The sequence below is a fragment of the Microcaecilia unicolor genome, chromosome 2 (assembly GCF_901765095.1).
Source record: "Microcaecilia unicolor chromosome 2, aMicUni1.1, whole genome shotgun sequence".
In the NCBI taxonomy this organism is placed as follows: domain Eukaryota; kingdom Metazoa; phylum Chordata; class Amphibia; order Gymnophiona; family Siphonopidae; genus Microcaecilia; species Microcaecilia unicolor.
In genome coordinates, this window is record NC_044032.1 from 661,098,153 (window position 1) to 661,117,187 (window position 19,035).

Consider the following 19,035-nt stretch of genomic DNA (forward strand, 5'->3'; position numbering starts at 1 on the left):
GTCAAATCAAATTCAAACATATCATCACCGTGGAGTACCTCAAGGATCACCACTATCACCGATCCTCTTCAACCTAATGATGACCCCACTATCCAAATCATTATCCGACCAAGGTCTTAACCCTTTCATCTATGCGGTCAGGTTGCGTCGGCGAGCTCATGGCTTCCGTTTCCTGTCCTGTTCTGTTTCTGTTGGTGAGCTCTCAGGTTCCCTAAGGCCCCGCAAGGCCCCAGAGGACAGCCGAGCACCCCGAATCTTCACCCGCGGCGACCGCCGTTCACCGAGGGTTGAGCCCTCAGCTGCAGGCGGCCAGCAGGACTGCTGGAACCGCGGGGTGACGGCTGACCTGGATGGTAGTCAGAACGCAGTCTTTAAGGGAGGACTAGCAGAGGCGGCTAGCTCTCCGAGAGGGAACAGTCACTGGAGGATAGCTGGCAAGGGCGGCCAGCACGTAGCACAGACTATGGGAGAGAGCTAGCCGGGCGGCTAGCAAAAGTCGCAGTCTCTGAAAGAGGGCTAGCAGGAACAGCTAGCTGAAGAAGACACAGTCTCTGAAGGTGGCTAGCAGGGACAGCTAGCTGAAGAAGACCCAGTCTCCGAAGGGAGCTAGCAGGACGGCTAGCGGAAGTCACTGTCTCCGCAGGAGGGCTAGCAGGACGGCTAGCGGGAGGCACAACACTGAAGGAAAGGCTAGCAGGACGGCTAGCTGAAACGGAACACAGTCTCTGGAGGTGGCTAGCAGGACGGCTAGCAGAAGTCACTGTCTCCGCCGGAGGGCTAGCAGGACGGCTAGCTGAAGAGGAACACAGTCTCTGGAGGTGGCTAGCAGGACGGCTAGCAGAAGTCACTGTCTCCGCAGGAGGGCTAGCAGGACGGCTAGCAGGAGATACAATACTGTCTCTGGAGGTGGCTAGCAGGACGGCTAGCAGAAGTCACTGTCTCCGCAGGAGGGCTAGCAGGACGGCTAGCAGGAGATACAATACTGAAGAAAAGGCTAGCAGGACGGCTAGCTGAAGATGAACACAGTCTCTGGAGGTGGCAACACTCCGGGATCCACTGTGTCGGCTTCTGACGAACGAAACGGAAGCATTGATCCCCTTCCGTTTCATCGTTTAAATCCCCCGCCCGCCGGCCCCTGGGATCAGCTGGAACCAATCCCTCCGGCCTAGCCAGGCAAGGGAGGCCGGGATTGGCCAGCTTGCCCGGCGGGCGGGGTCTCTTTGTTCGTGCGCCAATCCGGCACGAGGAGGCGGGGCTGGCTCGCTGGTCTGCTCCATCGAGGGAGACGCCGGCGCCGCCATCTTGGCCGGCGTATCCCCTCCTCCGAGACCGGCGCTTGCTCCAGCGGATCGCCGGTCTCGGAGCGACCTGCGGCAGCGCCGGCCCCGTCGGCGGCTGGTCTTCGCCACTCTGGATCCCGCGGCCTCCGTCGGTCTTCGCCCCCCGCTGGGGGCTTCCCGGTAAGGGCCCGGAACGGGACACACTGCCTCATCCTCTCATCCCAATACAACGTGAACAACCCCATAAATATAAACACCCCAGATTACACCCTCCCCATCTCAGAGAGCCTGAAACTCCTCGGCGTTACAATCGACTGCAACCTAACACTAGAGAGCCACATGAAATCCACAACTAAGAAAATGTTCCACTCAATGTGGAAACTAAAATGTGTGAAACCATTCTCCCCAAGGGAAACATTTTGGAACCTGATACAATCAATGGTACTAACCTGCTTATTTTTGAAGGAGAAGAGTGCCCATCTTCTGACATGAATTGGGAGATGGGCATCCTTCTCCTAAGCCTCTGACATTCTCTTTATTTATTTGGATTTTGGACCATAAGTAGCAGCAGTAGGATTTGAACTGGCCACCTCTGGATTGCAAGACCAGTGCGTTAACCACTAGGCCACTCTGCCACTCCTCCACTCCACTCCCTTGAAATGTGGCCATCCCTGGGGGGGGGCAGTATGCAGGTCCCTGGGGGGGTATGTGTGTATCAGCGGAGGCATAACGAAGGCGTGGACATCCTTCTTTTAAACATTTTGGACGTCCTCAACTGCCCCCCACAGGGACAGCCAAATTTCAAGGGAGTGGAGGAGTGGCAGAGTGGCCTAGTGGTTAGAGCACTGGTCTTGCAATCTAGAGGTGGCTGATTCAAATCCCACTACTGCTACCTGTGATCCAAAATCCAAATAAATAAATAAAGAGGGTGTCAGAGACATAGCAAAGGCATGGACATCCTTTTGGACATCTTCAACTACCATTGCAGGGAAGGATGTCCTCAACTGCCGTCACTTCCCCTCCTTAGGAAGGAAATCGTGTGCAAATGAGCTAACAGCGAGCAGCTCATTTGCATGCAATTTCCTTCATGCATGCCCGTTCCTTTCCAGATCAGTAAGGGAAGGGCTTTTTCCATTCAGTTAGTGGGACCAGTGCACTATGAATGCTGGCTCCTCCCACAACCAAATGGCTTGGATTTGGTCGTTTCTGAGATGGGTGTCCTCGCTTTCCATTATCGCCGAAAACTGGGGACGAACATCTCTAAGGTCAACCTAAATTTCATGATTTGGGCATCCCCGACCGTATTATCGAAACGAAAGATGGACATCTATCTTGTTTCGATAATATGGGTTGCCCCGCCCCTTTACTGGGGCCATCCTTAGAGATGGGTGCCCCCATTCGATTATCCCCCTCCACACCACCTAGATTGCTGCAATGGAATTTATGCAGGATGCAAAGAACAACTCATTAAAAAACTTCAGACCGCTCAAAACACGGCAACCAGGCTTATATTTGGAAAAACACGATTCGAAAGCACCAAGCCCCTCCGTGAAAAATTGCACTGGCTCCCAATCAAAGAACGTATTGCTTTCAAAATCTGCACCCTGGTTCATAAGATTATCTACGGCTAGGCCCCGGGATACATGACAGACCTCATCAACCTACCAATCAGAAATACAACCGGATCAACACGAACATATCTAAACCTCCACCACCCAAGCTGCAAAGGACTCAAATACAAATCAACTTATGCATCCAGCTTTTCTTACATAAGCACAAAACTATGGAATGTACTACTAAAAGCCGTGAAAACAACTTATAACCACCTAAACTTCCGGAAATCACTAAAAACTCACCTGTTCAAAAAGGCATACCCTACCGACCCTACTTAAATACCTGAACCCTGCAACACTACGAAACCAAAGAACGTAATGGACATAACTTAACTCTTTCTCTATACGATTCCCTAATATGTTTGTTCCACATGAACCTTATTCTACCATAACATCACTGTGTAACTATTTATACCGGAATTGGCGAACGCCTTTACGGTACTATGTAAGCCACATTGAGCCTGCAAATAGGTGGGAAAATGTGGGATAGAAATGTTACAAGTAAATAAAAAGCTTTGTTTAATAAAGTGCTTATCTCAGGGTCAATGAAAAAGTTTGTAGTATCTCAGGAGGTTCTACTGACAAGATTTTAGTGACAAAGGCTTGCAAATACACAGTAGGTGAAATAATGCTGCAGAAGACTTAGCTTTTTCAATAGCAGATCAAGTGAGAGCTGCTGACATAAATTGCGCCAATTGAAGTATTTGTGGTGTCAGTCTGAGAAAGAACATATGCTGACTCTAAAGAGTAAAAGCTAAAACTGCCTGGCTTGGTGCATTAAATGAGAGACTGGTTTGAATAACCAAAGAAATATAGATCTGTTATTAAAAGCATAGAAAAAACATGTGCAGATATGCTGCAGATGAGAGTTGACAGTTCTCCCCATCATCCCCCATCTTGTCCTGCAAAAAGATCCATTAATTACAGGCTGTGCCTTCAAGACAGGTGCAGGGTGCACTTGTCTAGCCCTGTCCCTTTTTCTGTTGCATCTTGATGGAATAATATAGTGTAAAGAAAGGTTCACAAACAAAAAAAAATTGTGCAAGACAGAGAAAAGAGTTATTTTCCCAGTAACAACATGGCAGAGTCTTTTATGTATGAAAGTGAAGTACATGTGGCAGGTGAAACAGGGAACATACCAGAAAACAGTCTTGCTATTGAAGGGGAGGGGGCACAGTCCAAGGGACCCCACGTATGGGAAAGTGATTGATAAAGAGTCTGTAAAATCTAGGATGCATGTGTTTACATATAAAGCAAAAGAGGATTATCAGGCAGAAGCACACGAATACCTTCTTCTCCTAGAGACTCTGGCTGAAAGTAGCAGAACAAGATGACCAGGGCTGAAGACCTACATACTGACCAGTTGCAAACAGCCAATAACCACTACCAACAGAAATCACATGAATACTGTCAATTGCTATGTAGGAAAAATACGTCAGATACCTTGGCCCAAAGAGACAGGCAGCAAGCCATAGATTTAACACGCCAGGCTATGGTTTCACAAACAATGAAAGATGCAGAAGCAAACACGGCCATTGCAGGAGATAATCGATCAGAATCCTCCTAATTCTCTAGATACGGTGCTAGAGAATCTAACAGTATTAGCGCCCATTCCCTCAAATCACGCAGAAACAATTCCATTGCTCTCAAATTGTAATTAGAATCAGAAGCTGCTAAATCAAGAATGCTTTTTAGCAAGCAAGAAGTAGCTATAGAAATGGAAAAACTCAGCTTAGCAACAGAAGATAAAACTGTGGCTTCTATTGCTAAGGTTAATGCTGAACCTGCTGCTGCTACCGCTGAGGCTAATGCAACAGGGCACAGTTAGAAATCACTTTGAAACTGCTCCAGCAAGAGAAACAGGCAGCTGTACTGGAAGCCCAAGTTGAACCAGTGGCGTAGCCAGACCTTAGATTTTGGGTGGGCCCAGAGCTAATATGGGTGGGCATGCATTGTGTATTGTGATAAGTATGAGGCTGTCCTACCCTGGTTAGGCCCCTAGAGGGCGCTCTTACCCTAAAATGTCCTGGGAGAAGGGCTGGGTGAGTCACTAAAGGGAGCCAGTAAGGGGATGTATAGGAGGAGGTCGCTAGGACCGAGGAGAGTCCGGGAGGAGGAAACAGGTGCAGCAGGTTATGGGCTGGGTCCTGTTTAGCCATTAACTACTTAATACCCCACCTTCGTGGGAGGAGGGAGGAGAGCTAGCAGCTGAAGCAGAGAGCTGGGAGCTGATGCAGAAAGATCCCCATGGAAAGTACTGGTGGAGGGGAGCCCTATGGACTGGTAGTGAACTGTGTGTATAAAGAAAGGAAGCTGGCTGGGGTAAGAAGGCCCTTGAGCTTTAAGTAGAAGAACTGTGTGTCCAAGTACAGAGAGAGGCAGGCTGCAAAGCCTGGGGATAGAAGTCCCCAAAGTATTGTGGAGCTAAAGGAAGTGTGCCCTAGGGGCTGAAATAAAGTTTTGTATGAGTAATATTCTGTTGGTGAGACCTGACTGTGTTTGCCTTTTGAGAAGCAGGTCACCCCGAGCCGAAAGGGGTATGAGACTAATTTGCATATAATCTGCATACTAAAATCCAGCTCACCCTGAGTGAAAGAGGGACTTGGGATCTAGAGGTTGGAGCCTCATCTCACTAAAGAGGAGGTGGGGATGTCACAGTATATAAGTATGAATAGTGTTTGTTGGGATCCTACAAAATAATGCCTTAGAATTTACTTGATGATGGATTTCTAAGTAGTCTGCCCAACAGCTGCCCTGCTTTGGTTGTTTATTAGCGTGGACCCGACAGGTACAACAGGAGGTACTGCACGGCAGGTGGATGAAAGGGGAGAGAGGGAAAAAGAAATACGCACCGGGTTGGGTCTTGCTGTTGCTGGACTGGAGGCATCTGTAGCCAGACCAGCACTGATTGGAAGGTCGCAAAAGACTGGGTGGGCCTGGGCCGAGATTGGGTGGGCCGGGGCCCACCCGTAGCTATGCCCCTGAGTTGAACGAGCTACAGGGCAGGATGGTGGGGAGAATCAGCTGAGTCACATGAATGCAGAAGAGTCTGCCCTGAGAACAGCAGAATATGTGAAGGCTCAGATCCTGACTCATAAAACTAATCTCAGAGGAATCATCAGATTCCTGGGGCCCAGGACAAACATTTAGTAAAGATTCCCCAAAGGTTACCACAGCAAGCTATATCTTGGTCAGCTTTTGGTAGGCTAGGAGACTCCTGTAAAATGGGGGTCCAGGGCAATAGCCCTGTTTGCACCCCCCTCCCCAAACACTGGGCCTGCTGGAGAGTCTAATTCACCCGAAAGAAGCAAGCCTAGGGCAAAGCATGCCACAGAGACAGGCTGCCATTACAGTGTTCCACACGCATGTACACATAGAGATGAACTACCTCTGGCACTTGCTGCAGAAAAACGCGCCAAGGGAAATGCTTTATTTCAGAGACAGACTCTGGAGCTACCCAGGAATGGGGTTCAGATAAAAGTTGAGCAGTTGCGCTGAGCAAAACACACTGTGATTAAGCAAGAGCCACTTGATCAGCCAGACTTCACACCTGATTCCAGACAAACTCTGACAAACAGCCAACTGCAGATACCAAATGCCGACACACTAGAGATTTCAGAGAGAGAAGATCTAGCAACATACATGGTTCTCAAAAATCTGGTAAACATGGGCCTTACCCAGTTTACCAGTGATTTCACAGTGAGAATACTGAAAGGTAACTTTAAAACCATACAAGAACGTAAGACCTTTGAAGTCAGAATGATTGAATATTTTAACACCCAACAGAAAGGACTTAACAAGGACCTGGGATTCCTAGCCCATTATAAACCATAAAGCTGTATGTCTCTGTTCACCCCACCCCTCACCTACCCACACCCATCATGTTAGAATATCAATGATATGCTTTGATGTCCCCATGCATACCTCCGACCCACCCCCATCCTCCCACCCTGTCAGACTGTCATATTAATGCTTTTCACTTATATACACTGTGAGCTAGCACATTTGCTTATTTCCGATCTGACGAAGAAGGGCAACCTTCGAAAGCTAATCAAGAAATGTATTAAGTTATGTCCAATAAAAAAGGTATCATCTTATTTTCTTTTCCATGTTTTATTTTGTTTGATTTCTAAAGAGGCCACAGCAATTATGAAGCTCGTGCCAGTTGACAATGATAATTTTCAATCTTGAAAATCTGGCTGCTCTTTCTTTAAAAACACCTGGCCTGCAATGCCTCTATATCAGCCTCGCTATCGGTATGCCCTATCTTTCCTGTTTTGGCGATATCTTCTATAAGTACCTTGTTCCGAACCATGCACTTTTGAGCGACTGTCGGCCTTCCCCCAGTTTCTAGTTTAAAAGCTACTCTATCTCCTTTTTAAAAGTTGATGCCAGCAGCCTGGTTCCACTCTGGTTAAGGTGGAGCCCTTCTTTCAGGAATAGTCTCCCCCTTCCCCAGAATGTTGCCCATTTCCTAACAAATCTAAAACCCTTCTCTCTGCATCGCCTCATCCACACATTGAGACTCTGGAGCTCTGTCTGTCTTTTGGGTCTTGTGCGTGGAACAGGAAGCATTTCTGAAAATGCTACCATGGAGGTTCTGGATTTTAGCTTTCCATCTAAGAGCTGAAATTTGGCTTCCAGAACTTCTTTCACACATTTCCTATGTCATTGGTACCTCCCCAGCACTGTCTAAAATCGTATGTAAGTGCTGTGTGAGGTCTTCCACCTTCGAGTCAGGTAGGCAAGTGACCAAGCGATCCTCTTGTCCACCAGCCACGCAGCTATCTACATGCCTAATGATTTAATCTCTAACTACAGCAGCTGTCCTAACCCTTCCCTCCTTGGCAGAAGCCCCTAGAGAGACATCCTCGGTGTGATAGGATGTTGCATCCCCTGGAGGGCAGGTCCTGGCTACAGAATCACTTCCGGCCTCTCCACAGTGATGTCTTTCTTCAGGAGACCATTCTTCTCCATGGCAACACAGAGGCTGCCAGACTGGAGTTGGGGCTTGTCTACTAAGTCCATGTAGGCCTCTTCTATAAACCTTTCTATCTGCCTCAGCAACTCCACTATTCTAGCCTCCCGAGATCAGGCCCATTCCCTAAGTGCTAGGAAGTTTTTCCACTAAGTATACACATACAACTTCTCACCATCTGGAGATAATCAAAACATGTGACACTCAATGCAAAAGACTAGATAGCCTCCATCTTGCTGCTGGTCTGCTTCCTGTAGAGGATGCCGGGTCTCCCTGCTTCTAGACAGCACCACAACAAGGGTGTCCCAATTAACATCCAGTACTACCTATTAGGAGTTCTTCCCCTTTCACAGCTTCTGTTAAATCTCTGTCCACTAATACAATCTGTGAAGACCTGTATATCGCACCAATGTAAATATATTTTCCATTCCCTCTTTTCAGATTAACCCACAGGGCCTCTTCCTTACCCCACAAGTTTATGGTTTACAGATTATGGTTTACTTAAAGCAATAGCAATATAATATACAAGAAAACAGCACCATTAATTTGAGAGAGAAAGAAAATGGACAGCGGGTATAACTGAATTAAAGGAAAAGGAGGGGGCCCTATTGGGGGAATAGATTCAAGTAGTAATCTGAGGAAAGGAGGGAGGGATAAGATTGTGGGACCTAGTAGGGAGACTGGGCGTCTAAATGGCAGATGACGTTTAATGTGAGCAAGTGCAAAGTGATGCATGTGGGAAAGAGGAACCTGAATTATAGCTATGTCATGCAAGATTTCATGTTAGGAGTCACAGACCGAGAAAGGGATCTAGGTGTCGTCGTCGATGATACGTTGAAACCTTCTGCTCAGTGTGCTGCTGTGGCTAAGAAAGCAAATAGAATGTTAGGTATTATTAGGAAAGGAATGGAAAACAAAAATGAGGATGTTATAATGCCTTTGTATCGCACCATGGTGCGACCGCACCTTGAATATTGTGTTCAATTCTGGTTGCTGTATCTCAAAAAAGATATAGTGAAATTAGAAAAGGTGCAGAGAAGGGCGATGAAAATGATAAAGGGGATGGGACGACTTCCCTATGAGGAAAAGCTAAAGCAGGTAGGGCTCTTCAGCTTGGAGAAAAGGCGACTGAGGGGAGATATGATAGAGGTCTATAAAATAATGAGTGGAGTTGAACAGGTAGATGTGAAGCGTCTGTTCACGCTTTCCAAAAATACTAGGACTAGGGGCACACAATGATTGGTAGCATGGAATGTTGCTACTATTTGAGGTTCTGACCTGAATTGGCCACTTTTGGAAGCAGGACACTGGAGTAGATGGACCATTGGTCTGCCCAGTATGGCCTTTCTTATGGTTTTATGTTCACACACACACGGGCACAGATATATGCAGACACACACACACACACACACAGCACACTTACAGTTACACAGACAGACACACACATCCTCTCTCTTTTCTTTCCGTAGGATTCACAGCTGCTTTTCTTATGCTTGCCTTCATTTGAACACTAGTTTTACAGCTGCTCAGAGGAATCACAGTTTCTTGCTTCATCTGCTGTTTGTTTACTTGTGAAATTACTCTGTGCCAAAACCCTCACATTTTAATCTTAAATACCGCTCAGTGTTTTCATGGGACATTTAAGCTAATAACTTGGTTGAAGATTAGTATAAGCAACATCACTTTTGGCCTTAAGTACTTTGTCTGTTACACCTCATCTTGTAAAAGATTTGTTTTGGTTCGTGCATTCAGCATTGTTGCTCCTACAATTCTTGTGTGGATGTAACATAGTAGATGACGGCAGAAAAAGACCTGCACGGTACATCCAGTCTGCCCAACAAGATAAACTCACATGTGCCATTTTTTGTATATACCTTACCTTGATTTGTACCTGTCTTTTTCAGGGCACAGACCGTATAAATCTGCCCAGCACTATCCCCGCCCCCCCCCAACCACCCGTCCCGCCTCCCACCACCAGCTCTGGCACAGACCATATAAGTCTGCCCAGCACTATCCCCGCCTCCCAACCACCAGTCCCGCCTCCCACCACTGGCTCTGGCACAGACCGTATAAGTCTGCCCAGCACTATCCCCGCCTCCCAACCACCAGTCCCGCTTCCCACTACCGGCTCTGGCACAGACCGTATAAGTCTGCCCAGCACTATCCCCGCCCCCCAACCACCAGCCCCGCCTCCCACCACCGGCTCTGGCACAGACCGTATAAGTCTGCCCAGCACTATCCCCGCCTCCCAACCACCAGTCCCGCCTCCCACCACTGGCTCTGGCACAGACCGTATAAGTCTGCCCAGCACTATCCCCGCCTCCCAACCACCAGTCCCGCTTCCCACTACTGGCTCTGGCACAGACCGTATAAGTCTGGCCAGCACTATCCCCACCTCCCAACCACCAGCCCTGCCTCCCAACCACCAGCCCTTGTGGAGTTTTGTAGATTTGAGCCTAGGCCACACCAAGTAGTTGTGACCCGGCTTGGACTCTGTTGAAAATAGGTTACTAGGCTTGCTGGACCTTTGGTCTTTGCCTGCATGGAGAGTCTTATATCCAGATAGGCTGTCCAAGGTTATGCGGATAACTTTCCTAGAGAGAAGACTGAATGCTGTCACTATGCAGATAAGTTCCAGTGCAGACTGTCTTATCTGGATATTCAACACTAGCTACTATCCAGATAATGTGCTGAATTTCTACATGTTTTCTGACTGCCATTAAGTATTTACAAAATTGCTGACTGCAGCAGCTGAAAACAGACCAGCTTATTCCTAGTGGAATAAAGGTTCAGGGGTTTGATAGACTGCCTTTCTTTAACCTGGCTTGGCCACTGTTGGAAACAGGATACTGGACTAGATGGGCCATTGGTTTGACCCAGTATGGCTATTCTTACGTTCTATGGGTGAGCGAAACCTGCACCACAGGCATTCAGCCTGGTGATTGTACGATCTGAGGAGTCTGAGAGCGTGAGTGAACCAAGAAGGATTGGAGTGTGTAGTCTGCGAACGAGTTCAGTGAGGAGTGTCAGAATCAATAAGGTCACTGAGAGTAGAATTGAGAGAGCGGGCTGAGGAGGATGGAGAATCTGGGGGCGGGGGAGAGAGAGCAACGAGAGAGGCAGCAATATTATTGGTAGCAGCCTCTGACAGAGGGCAAGAGGCTTAATAAGGATGGGGAGAGTACAGGAAGGGCAAAAGTAAGCAGAAAATGGTCAGTTCAAGGCAGGGGTGAGAAAGATGTGAGAAGGTCAAAAAGGTGAGTGAGCCGATGTGAACACCAGATCGAGAAGGTTCTCAGCGGTGTGTGTGAAACTGGTGACGTGTTGAGTGAGACGAGACCTAAATTATTTGCAAGAGAAAAGAGAGTCTGAGGGAGGATGAAGTCACCAAGGAGAAGTAGTGGGGAAAATACTGAAAGTTCATCTAGGGAGGCGGTCTGGGAAGAAGGGGGCCAATAGATGAGTGCAATGTAAAGCGTTGAAGAGGGAAGTGAACATCACAGAATGAGACCTTCAGAGGTAGAGAGTGGCTTAAAGAGGCACTGGGAGATAGTCAGGGCAGAAGAGAAAATACAGGCTATGCCACCACCCCAATAAGCAGGATGGGCTGTATGTAGCAAGAGAAATTTTGGGGGGGGGCAGGCTTAACATAGCGTGTCAATGTTGTCAGGATGAAGCCATGTTTCCATGAGAATATGAAGAGAGTGGAGAAGGATGATGTTAGAGGTGAAGGAGCCCTTGTGGTGGAGGGAGACCAGATCAAGACTGAGAGGGCGGGGATGGTGAGATCAGGGAGAAGGGAGGGTATGGGGAGGAGATGCTGGGTGAAGAGGAATCAGACAAAATAGCCACAGCAAATGGGGGCGAAGGAGTACAGGAATGGGGCGGGAGATCATTGCACAGTCTGCAGAGAAAGAAAGAACCAGCAGAGAAGACCAGACAACTGGGAGAGAAATAAAAAGGAAGAAGGAAGAATATAAAAGCACCCAAGGAGGCAACCCTAAGAAGTGCACAAGGAGCACAACCTGCTCCTTCATCGTGCTTCTTTACCCCATGACCCTGTCGCAAGCACCCGAGAGCTTGTTTGAAAATAATAGGCAGGACATGTGACGTCACCTTTAGTGTGTCAATAGATGAGAGAGAGCTAAGTGGGAACAGCAGCAGAGAATCGAATAGGAGACCCTCAGCGGGTTAAGACAGGAGAGAGGACTCAGCATGGATTCGTGGAACAGCCTCGCTGCAATGCTGATGGATGTAAGGACTGTATCTGAAATCAAGCAGCAATGATTTCTGAGAGAGAGAACGGTTTGGAGAATTTAATAGCTGGTACTGATGGACAGAGACGTACCTGACCAGAATCTAGTAGTAGAAGGTGAAGGTTTTAGGTGTTATCAGCATGATCTTACAGATGACCTTTGGGTACCTCTTTTCACCCTACAGCATATGCTAATAATGCTTCACCATCTTGTCTCTTTTGTACATTTGCAATGCCGTCTGCTCCAGCTCAGACACAATATATCAGAAGTCTCTAACAGCAATGGAGATTTCACTGTAATGATACTAATCTCTCGGGCTGCAGTTATAGAACTGTCCTGAATTATAACCTGAAGAAAAGGGAACTCAATTTTCCTCTGATTTCACACTTAATCATTTTTTTTCACTTGATATGTAAGAAACGAGATATTCACCTTATTTCTAGTTACGGCTAATAAATTCATGCTGCTTAGATATAAAGTTGTTCTGGGGATATAAACTAGCTTTTGATAATAGCTTTATGATTGCCCACACCTGATCATTTGTGTGTGAATAAGATTTGCAGGTCACTGTTGTCATCAGCTGTAATGAAGTCTGTTGTCTGAAATCTTGCTTTTCTCCAAGTTATTCAAGAGATGCATCTAAACCGCAACATCAGACTTAGCAGTGGCAGGTGTATAACGGCCCTTAGCGGTACAGCAGAATCCTTGCTGATATCTAGCATTCAGTGTTGTTCTAAACCCACAATAATGGATGGACTATTTCAAGAGGGTAGATAGTGCCTTGGTGGTCATTTATCTGACTTCTCACTATTCACACTCAGACTAATACAGCAGCTATAGACTGTGCTCAGTTCACGGCTGAGGGCAGATATGATAGAAGTCTATAAAATAATGAGTGGAGTGGAACGGGTAAACATGAATCGTTCGTTTACTCTTTCCAAAAATAGTAAGACTAGGGTTCACGCAATGGAGAAACAAAGTAGTAAATTTAAAACGGATCGGAGAAAATATTTCTTCACTCAACGTGTAATTAAACTCTGGAATTCGTTGCCAGAGAATGTAGTAAAAGCAATTAGCTTAGCAGGGTTTAAAAAAGGTTTGGCTAGTTTCCTAAAGGAAAAGTCCATAAGCCATTAGTCAGTTAGTCCGATTCTCTTTGATGCTGTTCCAGTTCCTCTGATCAATCAAGTCAAAATTCTTGGTGTTCTCCTTGACAGTGCATTAACCTTCACCCCGCAAATCTCAGTAATGCGTTGGGCATTTTTTTATCTCAAACATATTCGATCCATTAGACCATTCTGATGATTCACTGTTTTGTCATAGCACATTACTGTAACTTTCTCCAGCTTATAATTGAAAAAGAAAAACGCCTATATTGCGACCCAAATCGGGAGATAGACGTTTATCTCACAAAAACGAATAAAGCGGTATAATCGAAAGCCGAATTTGGACGTTTTCAACTGCACTCCGTCGCGGATGCGGACAAAGTTGATGGGGGCGTGTCAAAGGCGTGGTGAAGGCGGAACTGGGGCGTGGTTATCGGCCGATCAGAGATAGGCACCTTTCGCCGATAATGGAAAAAAAATATGCGTTTTTAGCAAGAATTTAGGGCACTTTTCCTGGACCCTGTTTTTCCACGAATAGGGCCCCCAAAAGTGCCCTAAATGACCAGATGACCACTGGAGGGAGTCGGGGATGACCTCCCCTGACTCCCCCAGTGGTCACAAACCCCCTCCCACCACAAAAATATGCTGTTTCACAACTTTTTATGTTCACCCTCAAATGTCATACCCACCTCCCTGGCAGCAGTATGCAGGTCACTGGAGCAGTTATTAGGGGATGCAGTGGACTTCAGGCAGGTGGACCCAGGCCCATTTCCCCCCCCCCCCCCCACCTGTTACACTTGTGCTGGTAAATGGGAGCCCTCCAAACCGCCTCCCAAACCCACTGTACCCACATGTAGGTGCCCTCCTTCACCCCTTAGGGCTATAGTAATGGTGTAGACTTGTGGATGGTGGGTTTTGAGGGGGATTTGGGGGGCTCAACACCCAAGGGAAGGGTGCTATGCACCTGGGAGCTCTTTTACCTTTTTGTTTTTTTTTTGTAAAAGTGCCCCCTAGGGTGCCCGGTTGGTGTCCTGGCATGTGAGGGGGACCAGTGCACTACGACTCCTGGCCCCTCCCACGAACAAATGCCTTGGATTTATTCGTTTTTGAGCTGGGCGCTTTCATTTTCCATTATCGCTGAAAAACAAAAACGCCCAGCTCACAAATTGTTGAATAAAACATGGACGTCTATTTTTTCCCAAAATACGGTTTGGTCCGCCCCTTCACGGACCCGTTCTCGGAGATAAACGCCCATGGAGATAGACGTTTTCGTTCGATTATGCCCCTCTCTGTGTGCTGCTGGTCTTCCTCAATGTGAGATCAGATGCCTAAAACTAATTCAGAATACCTCAATTAAACTTATCAAATACAATCATGTCATGCCACTCTTAAAAGATGCACACTGGCTACCTGTTCAATACCGCATCCAACATAAACTACTCTCTCTGGTATACAAAATCCAGAGTACGGAAGAACCTTCCTTTCTTTTTGTGCTTCTTCTCCCTTATGCTCCCTCTTCATCTTTATGCTTCTCCTCCCAGGGTCTTCTCGCTGTCCCTTCCTTCCATGAAACTCCCCTAACAATAAGTCACTCCATTTTCTCAGTACTGGGCCCACAACTGTGGAACTCAATCCCAGAGAGCATAAAAGCACTTTCCACTCTTTGTCAATTTAAAGCTGACCTGAAAACCCACCTATTTTTGAAGGCTTATGGAACTTAGCCTGGAGTGCATGATGACAGAACTTCTCCCATCCCACCGTTTTTTCCTCCCCCCCCCCCCTTCTTACTTTCCTTTATGATATTGTAATTCTCCCCTTTTTGCCTCATGTATTGGTTTGTCCTAGTAGCTGATTATGTCTATCTCCTCTGCTTTAGAATGTAAGCCACTCAGATACCAGTTTGATGGGTGGGATAGTAAACCCATAATTAAACTCGAAACTTGATGTGATCAAGACAGGTTTTTTTTCTTTCTTCACAAGTTAAGATCAATCAGATCCTTATTGAACTTTGACTACTTTGCAGTCCTATGTTTGCCTGTGTACATTCATGATGTGACTATTGTAATATTGTATATGCTGGAATTTCTAAATTAAACCCAAACTTCACAGAATATAGCAGCTATCTTATCTTCCAGGCAAAGCATTTTAATCATGTTTCTCGATTACACTGGCTTCCAATCGAATACCGTATCAAATTTAAGATTCTTATTACAACCCATAAAGTGCTATCTCTATATATAAAACGCAGCTCCAACGTTCTAATGAAGCCTCGTCTCCCAGCGTTCTAAATTTGTAGTTGTGTAGATCACTTTTTCTCCATGAGTGTCTGCCCCGCCCTCGCGTCACAACGTGATGACGTCGAGGGCGGAACACTGAAACTCAACAAATCGCATCGCTCGACAAAAAGTGACGTCAAACCTGAGGAGGACTGAAGGCAGTGATTGGGGCGGGCTCTGCCTGCCTGGCAATGCCAGAGATCCCGATGGCGGGGAGCTGTCAGAGCCTCGGTCGCTTTCACTTTCTGGATGCTGCTGTTGCTGCCTCGCTGCCGACTCCAATAATTCCAGGAAACAAAAAAAGGCAGCGACTTAGGAAGATGACAACACGCAGAAATCCGCCCGATTAAGAAAGGCTTTACTGGAAGCCCAGGACAGTTCGGGACAAGGAATCCACAGCTGGTCGCGCCCCGACCCAAGGGGGGGGGCTGTCATGAGGCGATCCTTGCCAAGAAGACCCACTCCCTTTTCCACCTTCAGAGACTCTAAAACTCGGGCTAGGTAAGTTCCAATAGCATATTAATAAACAAATTTATACATATAGATATATATACAGAATCAGACGGAATGCAATGCAATATTTTACACATTGCCAAATAGGTGATTGAAATTACTTTTTAAGCAGACATAGGGTGGAAGGGGGTCAAGAGACCATAAAGGGGGGGGAGGGGGGAAGGTGGTCCTGAGAGAGGGGGGAGGGGGCAAACACTCACTCTGTCTTTCACATACACTCTCTCTGACACACTCTCTGTCTATCACACTCTAATCTCTCTGTCACACACACACACATACAGTCTGATACCCTGATATTCTGTAATGGTTCCCTTAACAACATAATTGCAATTAAAGAATCATTTTCCTAGCGCCCGTTTCATTGCGAGGGAGGGAGGGAGTCAGGCAGGCAGCCTGAACATTGGAGGGTGGGAGGGAGGAAGCCAGCCAGCCAGCCTGAACGTGGGAGTGGGAGGGAGGGACCCTGAACGTGGGAGGGAGGGAGGGAGGGAGGGGAGCCACGACCCTGAAAGGCGGAGGGAGGGGGGACCATGACCCTGAAGCTTGGAGGGGGAGGGGAAGGAAGGGGGAGAGAAGACAGGGGGGAGGGGGAAGGAGGGTGGGAGGGTGGGAGACGTAGGGGGGGCCCCTGCCACACACTCTCATTCTTTCTCACACTCTCAATCTCACACACACACACACAGACAGCCTCACTCTGTGTCACACACACACACTCACACATTCACTCTGTCTCTCTCTCTCTCACACAGTCACTCTCACACACACACTCTCAAACATACACACTCCAAGGAAAACCTTGCTAGCGCCCGTTTCATTTGTTATGGAAACGGGCCTTTTTTACTAGTATACTAATATTCCAGCTTACTTTTAATCTCTCATCATCCCCTATATCCATATTCATACTCTACATTCTCTTAATGACAATAGGCTGGTAATCCCTAGTCTTGAGAGAGCACGCTGGGCAGTGGTGTGCTGGTAAATTTTTAACAGGCTCTCTCCCCGGTCCACCTCTGTGCCCCCCATCCACCTCTGTGCCCCTCCCCCTGTCCACCTCTGCCCCCCCCCCCCAAATTGCAGAGCTGGCTATACCCAGGGAGAGAGCCTGGGGGGGGGGGGCATTGCATTACTCTCTCCAGGAAAAAATTTTTAATGCTCCAAGGCTCCAGTCTAATTCATGTGGGATAAAATGCCATAAATAAGTAAATAAATAGATAGAAACTCTGAACGTTGAGCACTTGATTCCCATAACATGTCTGTTTTAGAAGCCCTTTACCAGAAAAAAAAAATCTCTGCACCAATAACAGGGTTACTGTAGGTGTCCCTATAACCAGCCCCTCCAAATTACATACTGATTACGATTTATAAAAAATTACTACTCTACCTATGAAAAGTTATTCCCTTATTATACTTCCTCTGTGTACATCCCTATGCACAAGATGGCGGCATTTTTAAGAATTTAACTTTTTTTTTTTTTTACAGTATCCTCCCCTCCCCACTTCACCTACCTATTACAGACCTCCTCCCCGATCCCTAGAGCCAAAAGGTCCCACTCCCAGTGCATACCTGAAGGCAGCGTTACCGCATACAATTCAAGCTTCTCCTCCTTACCTACAAATGCACCCGGTCTGCGGCTCCTCACTACCTCTCTACCCTCATCTCCCCCTATGTTCCCGCCCGTAACCTCTGCTCACAGGACAAATCCCTCCCTTCAGTACCCTTCTCCACCACTGCCAACTCCAGGCTCCGCTCATTCTGCCTTGCCTCACCCTATGCCTGGAACAATCTTCCTCAACCCCTACGCCAAGCCCCCTCCCTACCCATCTTCAAATCTCTGCTTAAAACTCACCTCTTCAATGCTGCTTTTGGCACCTAACCTTTCGAGAAATATAGTATGCCCTATCAGACGGACTCTACAATTGTCTTTTAGATTGTAAGCTCCTTGAGCAGGGACCGTCCTTCCATGTTAAAATTGTACAGCGTTGCGTAACCCTAGTAGCGCTTTAGAAATGTTAAGTAGTAGTAGTGGTGGTCTAGTGGATTCTTCAGGGCAGGAAAGATCCCCAGTCTTTTCTGCCCGCTGCCTGCGCTGACCCTCCTCCCGCCGCATCTTCTTTGAAATGGCTGCCGAGACTTACAAGGGCGGCCTCACAAGACATTTCCTTCCTCTTTCTTCCTTCACTCCCCTCCATGCTCCATCCATATGCGTCTCCTTTCTCTCTCTTCCCTTTCATCCATCCATGTCCGGCATTTCTCCTCTCTCCTCCCCTCCATCCATGTTCATCTCACTTCCTCTCTCTTCCCTCGCCTCCATCCATGTCCAGCATTTCAACTATCCCCTTCCCTTCATCCATGTGCATCTCCTCCTCTGTCTTCCCGCCCCTCCATTCATGTCCAGCCTTTCTACTTTCTTTGTCTTCCCTCCCTCCCTCCCCTCCATCCATATCCAGCATTTCTTCTCTCTGCCTTCCCCTCCATCCGTGTGCATCTCCTTCCTCTCTCTTTCCTCCCCTCCAACATTCCTCCTCTCTTCTCTTCCCTCCACTCCATCTATGTCTAGTATTTCTCCTCTCTCCCCTCCCCTCCATACATGTGCATCTCCTTCCTGTCTTCTCTCTCCTCCATCCAGGTTCAGCATTTTTCCTGCCCTCTCCTCCATCCATCCAAGTCCAGCAACTCTCCTTTCTTCCCTGTCCTCCCCTCCCATCCATGTCCAGCGATTCTCCTTTCTTCTCTTCTCCCATCCATGTCCAGCGATTCTCCTCTCTCTCCCCTGCCCTCTTCTCCCATCATGTCCAGTGATTCTCCTCTGCCCTCCCCTAACCATCCATTTCCCCAGCGATTCTCCTTTGCCCCCTATCCTCCCCTCCCATCCATGTGCAGTGACTCGCCCCAGCCTCCACCTGCCCCCCTTTTCAGCTCCCAAGACAAGTTTGAGTTCCAACCCCTAGCGCCAGTTCACTTGCTCGCCCTCAGCTCCCTGATAGCCCTCCTTTCCTTCCTGCCGCCGCCGCCC